At 40.8% G+C, this 13,495-nt stretch overlaps 1 protein-coding gene and 1 long non-coding RNA gene across 2 annotated transcripts in view; one reads left to right on the top strand and one right to left on the bottom strand.

Annotated features, from left to right (window-relative positions):
* Window positions 1-286: 286 nt before the first annotated feature.
* Window positions 287-8,703, bottom strand: LOC106564937 (uncharacterized). The gene is made up of 6 exons (XR_001319567.2): window positions 8,112-8,703; window positions 7,135-7,297; window positions 6,406-6,542; window positions 1,524-5,543; window positions 1,044-1,124; window positions 287-746 (listed from the first exon to the last, which is right to left on the bottom strand). It is a non-coding gene; the product is annotated as an uncharacterized lncRNA (long non-coding RNA).
* Window positions 8,704-11,269: 2,566 nt separating this feature from the next.
* Window positions 11,270-13,495, top strand: part of LOC106564975 (integrin alpha-L) — a 37,786-nt gene continuing 35,560 nt past the window's right edge. Inside the window, exon 1 of the mRNA XM_045691259.1 lies at window positions 11,270-11,389. The gene's annotated coding sequence lies outside the window, so the exon portion shown is untranslated. The remainder of the gene's footprint in view (window positions 11,390-13,495) is intronic.

Raw genomic sequence — 13,495 nt, 5'->3', positions numbered from 1 at the left:
ACCAAGACAGTTGTGAAGAGGGCACGACAAAACCTATTCTCCCTCAGGAGAATGAAAAGATTTGGCATGGGTCCTCAGATCCTTTAAAGGTTCTACAGCAGCACCATCGAGGGCATCCTGACTGGTTGCATCACTGCCTGGTATGGCAACTGCTCGGCCTCCGACCGCACGGCACTACAGACGGTAATGCGTACGGCCCAGTACATCACTGGGGCCAAGCTTCCTGCCATCCAGGACCTCTATACAAGGCGGTGTCAGAGGAAGGCCCTAAAAATTATCAAAGACTCCAGCCACCCTAGTCATAGACTGTTCTCTCTGCTAACGCACGGCAAGCGGTACCGGAGCGCCAAGTCTAGGTCCAAGAGGCTTCTAAACAGCTTCTACCCCCAAGCCATAAGACTCCTGAACACCTAGTCAAATGGATACCCAGACTATTTGCAGTATCGGTTCAAAGGGAATGTCCTGATTGTCTAAAGTAATGGGTCAAGTCACTGCCTGTACTGTACATGTCAATGTTGTTCATCTCAATGACCAAGACATTCCAATTCTGCATTGAAACATTTTAGAGCGCATTTGTTGCATCTTACTTATTGTGAACTTGATGCCAAGGCCTGCCTCAAAAATGGAAGATAGTTGGTCCATTTTTCAACTCTATCCCAGCTGGCATGCCCTCTACTCTACTACAATGACCACTTTCTTGGCAGCCACAGCCATGTGTGGAACTCTGCCCTGTCCACCTGCTTCATCTAAACAGAAAGAGAAAGAAGGCTTTAGTGAAGGAAGATCAAGTGTACACATTATTCCAAGCTTCAATCAGTGATCCAGAAATTTGCTTACTTGAATATCAACAATGTAAACCGACAAGGCACAGCTACCACATACGTTTTTATGAATCAAATGTCAGCCGTTTTTAGTGCTTTAGTGGAATTTTAGTGGTACATTTTTTTAAGCTTGCTTAAAAGCGGAGCAGGACCGTTATTTAAATGTTGAATTACAGATATACAGTACATTTTAATAGTTCTTTCAAATAAAATGATACATACTATCCTTCTGGTTGAATAAGGCTTGTACTCCCTGCACTCTAGCCTTGTCAAACCCCTTTGACTGTGAAGCTGCAGGTTTGCCTAGATGTAACAATAAAAGAGGCACGGTACTGTATGAGTGTGTTTGAAGGTATTATAGATGTACAGATGTAGGATCTTAATTTGAGTCAGTTTGTTACATTTGGAAAATAATCCTGCAGTATCAGGAAAATAATCCTGCAGTAACAAGAAATATGATATGTGGATTATAATGAATTGACATTTTTGATGGGGGTTGATACATTTATCGCAAAAATCAAGTCTGAAATTTCTACGTGGAAATTAGAAACTTCAGAAGCCTTTTCAAACTTCAAATACACTACAAGTAAAAAACGTCCTGCATTGCAGAAAAGTGGTCCTGCAACAGGGTGATCAAATGAAGGGTTACATCTGTATGCTTGAGGTTAAGCGTTACCAAAGTTATTTTTAAAATATGTGTACCAGAAAAGTGTTCAGAAAACTTGCCGATCAGATCCTGGCCCTCAACAAATTCCTTTCCCCTCCCAGATGAGGCTGTGCTGACTGGTATGGGGTCCTCGGGGTTGTGGACAAGGAATGCTGTGTCGACCCCCATAGCTTCCAACTCGATAACCTAACAAAACAATATGTAGAAATAGACAAGATAAATAATAAATGAAATTAGATGTAAAAAAAAGACGATACCTAAAAATCCTTATAGGAAAAGAGTTGGCGAAAAGACTAAAATCCTACTGTAAGAAAAATGCCTGGTCCCTCTATCTTAAACCTGTATCTCAGATTCTGTATCTCTAACTCAAATCCAAACACATTACTTTTTTAAAGTAAAAGTTTCGAAATGTCACGATTTACTATTGTGACCCTATAGTATATATTCCCGTCTTAAATTATCTTTGACTTTTAATGCCTTCAGGTTCCCCTTCAACTCCTGACCTCCTGCCTGTAGCTTGTCTGCCTCCTCACTGTAATGGGCTTTTGTGGCAGGTGGTAATGCCTGCCAATTGCCCTGTGTACCTGCCATAACTCCTGACATACAACAGAAAACATGACAATGTCAGTGACATTGATAAAACAATCTATTCTATCAAGACCTTACAACAACAAAACATTTACATGTTGAAACAAAGTACAAATATGTCTCTGATAGAGTCAGTAGACTAGAATTTGTTGTTAGACCCATAATGTTCTGAAGAGAAACCCCTCTGATCATTCATCTAAAAATAACAATAATTAACCTACATCAAAGACACACCGATTGAGAAATGCATACAGTCCACAATACAAGCCTTGCTCTTGTAATTGCAAACAGGTAATTAAAGCAACCCTTTAGCTTTACGGTGGTCCCTCATAAACAGGTTGTAAGCTGACACATTACGTTTGTAGAGCTTCGTTTTTTGTTGAGGGACAGCTTTACTCTGGGCCAGTTTTTTTCTTTCATTCCCTAACCAGTTCTAGAGGAAACAATAGGAAGACAACACAACAGTAAAGAACACTGCATCACATTTTCAAATCAGCACATAATAGTTTATTAAAAGAGTAAACACAAAACTATTGCTCCACCAACTCAGCTTTTTATCTTGCAGATGATTGAAAAAGGAGCCCTTTTTATTATCTGCATTGTGTCACAACCAGCGGGGTGTTTTGAATCTGGGCAATCTGGGCAATATGAAACTAGAGGCAAAACACAAAAAGTTGAAATAACATAATAATCAACATTATTATCGCAACAGCAAAGGATAAGATCCGAAGGCAAAGGATAAGATCCGAATTTGAAGTCAAACCCTTCATTGTTCCATAGCGGCATTTGTTTGGGAATAATGGCAAACGTACTGTAACACATCACAGAACATTCAACACGTCACTTAAATACATAAAATATCTCAGGCCATACTTCACAAGACAAGGTCAGACAGACAAATAGATAGAGGTATACTGTAGGTGGTGTGTTATGGTTAAGTCTTCCTGGATTTAGGAACATGATGCTGGTTGATATGAATGACTTGTGTGCCCTGTTTGTTTTACAGAGTGGGGTTTTGAACCTTTGACCTGACAGAAGCTGTTGGTACTAGTCGTATAGTGGGTGTGTCTAAGTAAAATTGTCTGGATTTATGGATGGTTCTTGATTTGTAGAGGGATGGGAAGCTTTAAGACTTGACGCTGCTGAACCATACCACCCAAGGTGTAACGGTTGTCGTACTGTAGAGAAGACCAAGGCGCAGCGGATTGCGTGCTCAACATCATAATTTATTAAATAATGAGAACACGGAAAAACAAGAAAATGACAAAAACCGACAGTTCTACAGGCTATATAGCTACTTACACCAGTGCAAAATAAAACAACCCACAACCCCAAGAGAAAAACACACACCTAATATATGACTCCCAATCAGGAACAACGATATCCAGCTGTTCCTGATCGGGAGTCACACAGACTAACACAGAAACAGAACAACTAGAAACTACATACAACACACAACTTCTGCCACGTCCTGACCAAATACTAAACAACTACTCCCTCTGCTGGTCAGGACGTGACACAAGGAAGTAGAAGGTTAAGATGGTTTCAATTACAGTTTTTCTCAAATGCTAAAACACTAAAACCCATTGGCTGAACAAAGTTCTCAGTTGCCTGGACTCATTTAGCTAATTATGCAGTCTGTTGTCAATACCTTAAACCATTTCACATGGTAAAACACAATTTGCAGATCTCACTTAGACTTTTCAGCAAAACTCTAAACACATTCTCATTCTCAAAACACATTCTGCACTCTAATGCACATGTCATCCATACTGGTAAACACAAGTGGCAACAATCAAATACAAATAGAGAACACATGTCATTGATTGAACACAACCACTCAAAATTGATTTAACCTGTTTCAAATGATGCGACACAACCAATATAAGCCAGTTCAGAGAGCAAACAGGTTGTTGAAGGTGGGAAGGAGAAAGTCTGAGAATATAGAAGATAGAAGAAACAATGTGAGAGGACGAGTGCGTATGCGAGGTGGGTGACGAGGAGGAAGAGGAGGGCAAGAAAGAGGAAGAGGAGGATGAAGAGGAAGACAAAGAGTGGCAATATCTGATGAAATTCGAGCAACAGTTATAGACCATGTTCTTGTCCATGGACTGACAATGAGAGAAGCAGGACTTAGAGTGCAACCCAATTTGAGCCGATTTTCTGTGTCCACCATAGTAAGGACATTCAGAGAAGAGAACAGGTACAGTAAACTATTGTATTTTTGTAATTGCAAATTTACTGTACTACACTATATGCAGCTGTTTCAATAGACATTTGTAAAGTTAATCACTGTATGTATTGTACTGCATGAATATGTTTTGTAACTGCACAACTACTTTTTGTAGAATTGCAAGGCTGCCACATGCAGGTGGAAGGACAGCTATATTCACTCGGGAGCAAGAGGCCGTTATAGTTGGCATGGTCCTTCAAGATAATGCAATACGACTCAGAGAAATCCAGGAACGAGTGATACAAGACAACACACACTTCCAGGGAATCGACAGTGTGAGCATTTCCACAATTGACCGTGTCCCCCTATCGTACCAGGATGCGAATGAAACAAGTACCTTTTGAGCGCAACTCACCAAGGGTGAAAGAACTGCGAGCTCAGTATGTGCAAGTAAGTGTACATTCAGAAACATTTACTGTAATCCAGATTGTCTACAGTACTAACACATACTATGTGAATGACATTACTCTTCGGTACATACAATGTATGTGAATCAGAAGTGCATACAGTAGGCCTAAATGTACTCTACAGTATAGCACTGTCTCTGTACGACTTACAAAATCCTACATACAGTATATTGTATTTCTACACAGACAATATTTGACTTGGAATCCTTGGACAGACCCCATGAGTTCATCTTTGTCGATGAAGCAGGCTTCAATCTAACAAAGAGGAGAAGGAGAGGCCGAAACATGATTGGACAGCGGGCCATTGTTGAAGTCCCTGGTCAACGAGGTGGCAATGTCACAATCTGTGCTGCTATCAGAAACCATAGTGTTCTACATCACCATGTTACACATAACACCCAGCACCTTCTAAGCTTTATTGCCAATCTAAGAGATATTTTATTTGAGCAACAGGTTCAAGAGCAACAGGGTCAAGAGCTAAATGAGAATCCCATTCCCACCTATGTGATAGTGTGGGACAATGTCAGTTTCCACCGAGCTGCTCAGGTAAGGGAATGGTTTAACATCAATGGGCAAGTTTATGAACTTGTACCTCCCTCCATACTCACCTTTCCTGAATCCGATTGAAGAGTTTTTCTCCTCTTGGAGATGGAAAGTGTATGATAGACAACCTTACACCAGAGTAAATCTGCTGCAAGCCATGGATTTAGCCTGTGGTGATATAGGTGAGGAATCATGTCAGGGCTGGATACGGCACACAAGAGGCTTCTTCCCCCGTTGCCTCAGGAGGGACAATATTGCTTGCGATGTCGACGAAGTGCTCTGGCCTGACCCAGCCCAAAGACAAGAAGAAGCACATTGATCACATGTTTACTCCTTTTGATTTTTGTCCCTTTTAGTATTGTATACTGTAGTACAGTGCATTGTAGGCTGTATACTGTACAATAGACAAATTGTATGGCCCTGAACATTGTGCTTTCCATTTATTAACAGTACTGACTGGTCAATAGATTTTGACTGGTTGCAGGTTCATATCAACAAAGAACAAGAATTACAGTATCACAGAGACAAAGGACAAGTTTGTGAGATGCAGGGTACAGTACTGTAAAAATAGGGGTACAAGGAGGAGGAAGAACAAAAAACAAAATTGCAAAGAGCAAAGCAGAGTAATAATTTCTGATAAATTTTGAGCTACTATGATAGAACATGTTTTCGTTCATCAAAAGACAATGATGGAAAAATATGAATATTTTTTTTGATTAAAAATGTACTTCTTCCTGAGAATTGTATGTTTTGAACAATGTGTTTTCTATTTTTCGGTGGATTGTTAACTGACTGCTTGAGAGTGTATATCATTTTGATCACATTGTTTATGATTTGAGAGCAGTGTTTGATTTTGAACACAGGTAAAACTGTTTTGAGGCAAATGTTTCATTTTGCGAGAGGAGTCAGAGGTTATGTAAATAGTGCTTGAAGATGAGGTTTTGTGTTTAATGTTTTCAGGAAATGGAGCAAGGTTTCAGAAATTGTGTTTTAGCAATTGCGAAAAACTGTAATGTCATATATAAACGATGAATCATCAGTAAGGCCATAGGAAGTTTCCTAAGTAATCCTAAGCCAAATATTACAAAAAGGCAAAACCCTTTCTTATGTTCACAGAATACAAAACAGAACATTAATGACCCTCACCTCCACTACATTCTCTGACAGTCCAGTTCTGGTGGCTGTCTCAGCCAGCAGAGGCGACCCTCTCCTGGTCCTTCCCTGGTCAAATAAGGCTTTCAAAACCTCTCTTTGATCAGGAAAAATGTACAATCTTCTTTGTCCTAAGAACAGAATGACACTTGTTAAGACATATCCTAATCCATTGTTATATAGGGGTCAGTATACTTATTACAGACTTCATATGAGAAGTGGGCCATAATCAGCTAAGAAATCACTAAGGCATAATACAATATTACACGCAAGGTAAGCCCAATGACAGATGATACTGACTTCACATTATTCACATACAGCCATAGGTACTGTATGGTGCAATAAGGCATGTTTCAGTATAAGCTTTGTGCCCTTAGCCATTAACACACTAAAAACCTACTCCACTGGCTATTGTTAGGACTCACAGGTTGTTTCCATGAGATGTTGGCTGATGTGATACACTATTGTTATGTTACTGTGTTGTGTTGCTATGGTGATTTTGCTTCTGTTTGTAAATAACATTGTAGAAACGGACTGTAAAATCAGAACAAGCTTCACCAAGAACATTTACATGTACCAGGAATTTGACCTGGTGACATGCTGCTGATATACAGTAGATGGATTATAAGAATATTATAAGAATTTTACAAGGCCTCATGTATTCTAGTATGCTGTGCTGGAGTATTGTGATTCGCCAGCGAATCAGAATTAGTTTTTCCTCACAAGGCTTTATTACAGCCAGAAATACTCCTCAGTTTCATCAGCTGTCCGGGTGGCTGGTCTCAGACGATCCCGCAGGTGAAGAAGCTGGATGTGGAGTTTGTGGGCTGGCGTGGTTAAACGTGGTCTGCGGTTGTGAGGCCGGTTGGACATACTGCCAAATTCTCTAAAACGACATTGAAGGAGAGTTATGGTAGAGAAATTAACATAAAATTATTTGGTAACAGCTCTGTTGGAAATTCCTGCAGTCAGCATGTCAATTTTCATGCTTCCTCAACTTCCCTGTAGCTCAGTTGGTAGAGCATGGTGTTTGCAACGCCAGGGTTGTGGGTTCGTTTCCCATGGGGGGCCAAGTACGAAAAAAAAAATATATGTATGAAATGAAAAAAATGAAATGTATGCATTCACTACTGTAAGTCGCTCTGGATAAGAGCGTCTGCTAAATGACTAAAATGTAAATGTATGTTCAGCTTGTCAGTTGCACCAAAGAGCTAGAGAAGGAGCTTGAGCCAGTAAAATGCAGACGGCTATATTTTTCCACCTTGCTCCGCAGCTCTACCCTCACGTTTTTGGCCATGGATGGTGACTTTAACGAAATGTAGATAGGAAGCCATAATTGTACTCCTCAAAGCCATAATTGTACTCCTCAAAGATCCATCGCACCCCCTTCACGACCTCCCTCAACTCAGAGAGCACTGACAGTTCACAGCTTCTCAGTTCTACCTGCTAGGACAAAGACATTCCGACTATTTCCTACTTTATGCTAACAGACTCTATACTGTGAAGATACATTTAACGTCTACATGATTATATGATATATTCTAATAAAATTGTATTGGTTGCATTCACATATTTAACAGATGTTATTTCTTCAGCCTCCTGAGGTTGAGGAGGAGCTGTTACACCTCACCACACTGTCTATGAGGGTGGACCATCAGATTGTCAGTGATGAGTACGCCGAGGAACTTGAAGCTTTTCACCTTCTCCACTGCGGTCCCGTCGATGTGGATGGGGGTGTGCTCCCTCTGCTGTCTCCTGAAGTCCACGATCAGCTCTTTTGTTTTGTTGACGTTGAGGGAGAGGTTATTTTCCTGGCACAGCTGTATAATGTCTGTTTTTTCATGTATTTTTTGCTGTTCTATATTATTTTGTCTCTTGCCATTTCAGAGTCAATGCAAGTCACCCTGTGCCTTAAAATGTTCTACCTGTCTACTAATAAATTGAAACTAAAACCTTGTGAGAGTTTTTGCCTATCGTGCTGTACCAAAAGCAATTACCACCAACTCTGTGTGGCAATAAAGAGTCTGGCTGCGACCAGTATAACAGACCAATCTAAAAACACTACACACAGATGAAATGGGAGACCAGGACTAGTCTGTCACATCATTCCTTTTGAGCTTTCCCGTTTTGAGCTTTTCTGAAATCATAAAGTAGAATCTGGGTCAGCCATCGGTCAATGAGCAACGCGAGACTGCTCTCTACAGAAAAACGAAACTGAAACTATAGAAGAGCAAATGAGCTGTCGAGGGGCAGTGTGCCCACAAAAGCCTGGGACTTGATTGGAGGCAGTACAGGGTCGTATTCAATAGGAACCAAACAGAATGAAAATGGACTGAAACTGCAAGGACTACCTGAACTTGTCCTGTAAGAAATGCATTTTTTTTTTTCATTGAAAAGGGGAATTCTGCTACGGTCCGCACTAATAAATATGACCTAGTACTTACATAGGTTACAACAGATCTACCTAACTCTCTTCCTGGAGATCTACTATCCTGTGGGTATTCAGTCCAATCCTAACCTAACATGCCTGATTCAGCTAGTTGAGGGTCATTTTCCAGGCCCTGACCAAATTGCAGATAATGCATTGCATCAACCAATAGTTGCATAGCACGTGATTTGCATGCCACGTAATCGACTGCGCAGTCGGGGCATTAGATCTCTATACCGCTCCGCTATATCATATGGGTGGCATTCCTGCCTGACTACATTGCAGACGCCTTCCAGATCTCGCAAAGCTTGGATAGGTGTTTAACATATCAGCTAACCACATCATATGATATAGGAATGTAATGCCTAATAGTCGATGACGTGGCGCACAACCATTGGTTGATGCAATGCAACGTCTTCAACGTAATCAGGCAGGAACACTACCAGTATGTGGCTAGGTGTTATGTTCAACACTAGCCTCGCGTGGCCATCCATCCAAATCTTGTCTTGGAAGTCTGGAGAAATCCAGTATAGGATTCTGGGTTTGAATGGGAGTGTAGGTTTTCGTTCAGACCCTTATCTAGCACGCCGAACTAACTGGTTGATAAGTTGAATCACGTTAGTTGGGTTTGGAGCGAAACCCTGCTGGGTTTGGAGCGAAAACCTACAGGATGGTAGCTCTCCAGGAACAGGAACAGAGTTGGTCAGCCCTGCAATAGTGATTTGGGATTTGTAAAATATAAATAAAAGTAGAGGCCAATAAATCATCAAATAATCTGAACCAATTATGCTAATCTGTTATAATACACGCAGAAATGATGAAGCAATGAAGACCACCTGGAACACACCCATGCAGACCTGCGACGAGCCCGCGGGCTAGCAACGCAACCGCAGCCTAGCAATGAATGCAGAGGGAGAGGACGGAAATGGAGTCCCTGGACAAGGCGGGAACGAGATGGTGGTTAGGAGTAGTGCAGTATTATCAATAGGAGAGGTGTACTTGGAAAACGAAGGAGGAATGGAGGGAAATGGAGAGGGAGAGAAGGTCTAAGAGAGAGAGGGAAGAAGAGGGTGAGCTTGAGTCGGATAAGAATGGTTTGTTAAAGAAGAAGGGGGAAATGTGTAAGCAGAGGGAGCTGAAGACAGGAGGAGAAATGGAAGTGAATGAGGGTGAAGTATAGGAGGCGGTAGGTGTGGTGAAGCTATCGGAGACCGAGGTATGCACCGAGGGTCAGGATAAAGATGAGTCTGTGACAGTAGGAATGAAGTTTATGGAAGAAATGGACACTTGCCTTTTGGCTGATCCATTTGTGGTTTCACTGTGGGTGAAAAAATAGTTGGGTAATGTGGAATCGGTGAAGGTAACCAGAAGTGGTCTAGTGATAAGTGTTTGTGTTTCTGCTGGTCAGAGGGAGAAGGCGCTCAGAGTAAAACAAATGGGGGCAAGAAAAGTGAATTGTTTCGCTCTCAAGAAAAGGGCGCTGATGAAAGGAGTGATAACTGGGGTAGCAGTAAATACAAAAGTTGACCAGCTGAGGGGAAAGATTCCCGGTGTAAGTGATGCTCGTCGTTTGATGTGACGCAGAAAGGGTGGCGACAGTGGGAAACAGAAGTCATTGTCTGTTCTGTTGAGTTTTGCAGTTGAGTCTTTGCCTGACAAAGTGAAGCTAGGATATATAAGTTATCCTGTACGAGTGTATGTGCCGAATACATTACAATGTTACAGATGTCAAGCTTATGGGCATGTGGCAGCAGTGTGTAGGAGGGAGGGTCCAAGGTGTGAGAAGTGTGCAGAAGAGCATGAGACAAAGGAATGTGTAGTATTGGGGAAAGTATTGGAATGTGTTAATTGTAGGGGTGCCCAATGGGCTGGGGATCAGAAATGTCCTGTACGAGAGAGGCAGGTTGAGGTTTCCAGGGTTAGAGTAGTGCAGAAGTTGTCATATGCTGAGGCAGTGAAGCAAGTAGAGGAAGATGGGTTAAGGGGGAGGAGTGGTGAGAGTAGTAGAGATATACCAATACAGAGGGATAAGCCAAAAAGTGATATAAGGTTCAGTAAGATTGGATTTTTAGCATTTATAGCAATGGTTATCAACTGTACGGCTGGGATGGAACGGAAGTCACAGAAAATTGAGGTTGTAGTGGCAGCTGCAGAGAGGTATTTGGTTGTGCGAGACTTGACATCAGGGTGTGTTAAGTGGTGATGTAGGAATAAATACATTTAATTAGTGGAGTAGGGTGGTGTTCATTTTATTTTCTATAATTTTGAAATTAGTGAGTGTAGTGTTAGATGGTAGGGTATTTCTTCTTTTTTTTACATTTTATCTATCAAGCAAAGTATAAGGGAGTTGTACTCCAGTCTAGTAGGTGGCGGTAATGCAACAAATTGGATGCCAACCGCCGTTAAACTTCATAGAAGAAGCAGCAGCAATGAACGCACCCGTGTCAACCTGCTACCTGGAACGCGCCGAGGGCTAGCAACGCGACCACGGTCTAGCAATGTCAGTAAAGCTAGCCAGCTGAGCCACGAGTTGCCGGAGCTCGTTCAGAGGTGACGTAAATATTTGTATTTATTTAGGAACTGCAAATGCAATGCTCACTTATTTATTAATTACCAGTTTGCTTCCTATGGCAGTCAATGGAGGTCTGGTTGTCGGCCATGCTGGAAATGTGATCTCGCGTTATTGTGAAATTGTCAATACAGTACACCTGTATAGATGTTTTTTGTAAAACATCAGTTATTTGATTAAGTGGGGGTTATCAAAAAATATGGTTGTATAAACCCCATTAGATTTATTTAAAGCCACTATCTGGAGTTTCAGCAAAGAGCAATCTCACCACTTACAAGAGGATATCCCCCATTTGAAGTGTACCTGTTTCAGAACTTACCTATACTGTTTGATATCCCAAGACAGTTTGTGGTCCATATCCCAGATATAGATACTTTATAGGCATATCATGTTATGCCATTTGCCCATAGGATCCCATTTAATGTAGAAATTAATCTAAAATACCTTATCCACATCCTAATACACCAACATTACCTGTAAAGACCTTAAAGAAATTACTTTTTCAAAAAAAGTCACTTTCTACGCACAAGTCCACATCAAATCAAATGTTATTGGTCACATACACTTGGTTAGCAGGTGTTAATGTGAGTGTAGCGAAATACTTGTGCTTCTAGTTCCAACAGTGCAGTAATATCTAACAATTCCCAAAAACTATCTAATACACACAAATCTAACAAGTTATCTAACAATTCCCCAACAGCTACCTAATACACACTAATCTAAAGGGTGAATGAGAATATGTACATATAAATATATGGATGAGCTATGGCCGAGCGGCATAGGCAAGGTGCAGTAGATGGTATAAAATACATTATATACATGTGATGTGAGTAATGTAAGATATGTAAACATGATTAAAGTGCCATTATTTAAAGTGCCATTGTTTAAAGTGATTAGTGATCCATTTATTAACGTGATCCACTTTTGACAATACATGCACTTAATTACAGTGCTTATACTTACCGTAAAACTCAAATAGCCCTAGAGTCCCTTTTAATAGCTGGGCAACGGCATACATTTCAGCAAATAAACACCCGTTTTGGGTCTAAATTAATTGTTTCCGTGGTCACCATGGACACAGTTCTGATTTTCCCACGGTCATGTGCATTAAAACATTTTTTTATTTTTTATTCTGTCATTGTAGTTAGCCCTGGCAACAACACCAAACAGAAACACGACATCAAGAAATGCAAAATCAGGGATGTATGATTGGCAACCTAGTCTTTGCAAGTCTGATCTGTGATGGATTTGTTATTATAATGTACACTACAGTTCAAAAGTTTGGGGTCACTTAGAAATGTCCTTGTTTTTGAAAGAAAAGCACATTTTTGTCCATTAAAATATCATAAAAATGATCAGAAATACAGTGTAGATATTGTTAATGTTGTAAATGACTATTGTAGTTAGAAATGGTTGATTTGTAATGTTTTATCTACATAGGCCCATTATCAGCAACCGTCACTCCTGTGTTCCAATGGCATGATGTGCTAATCCAAGTTTATCATTTTAAAAGGCTAATTGATCATTAGAAAACCCTTTTGCAATTATGTTAGCACAGCTGAAAACTGTTGTCCTGATTTAAAAAAGCAATAAAACTGGCCTTTAGACTAGTTGAGTATCTGGAACATCAGCATTTGTGGGTTCAATTACAGGCTCAATATGGCCAGAAACAAATAACTTTCTTCTGAAACTCGTCAGGCTATTCTTGTTCTGAGAATTGAAGTCTATTCCATGTGAGAAATTGGCAAGAAACTGAAGATCTCGTACAAAGCTGTGTACTACTCCCTTCACAGAACAGCACAAACTGTCTATAACCAGAATAGAAAGAGGAGTGGGAGGCCCTGGTGCACAACTGAGAAAGAGAACAAGTACATTAGTGTCTATTTTGAGAAACGGACCCCTCACATGTCCTCAACTGGCAGCTTCATTAAGTAGTACCTGCAAAACACCAGTCTTAACGTCAACAGTGAAGAGGCGACTCCGGGACCCTGGCCTTCTAGGCAGACTTCCTCTGTCCAGTGTCTGTTCTTTTGCCCAGCTTAATCTTTTATTTTTATTGGCCAGTCTGAGATATGGCTTTTTCTTTG

Source organism: Salmo salar, chromosome ssa12 (genome assembly GCF_905237065.1).
Source record: "Salmo salar chromosome ssa12, Ssal_v3.1, whole genome shotgun sequence".
In the NCBI taxonomy this organism is placed as follows: Eukaryota; Metazoa; Chordata; class Actinopteri; order Salmoniformes; family Salmonidae; genus Salmo; species Salmo salar.
This window is presented reverse-complemented; position numbering and strand designations above follow the sequence as displayed.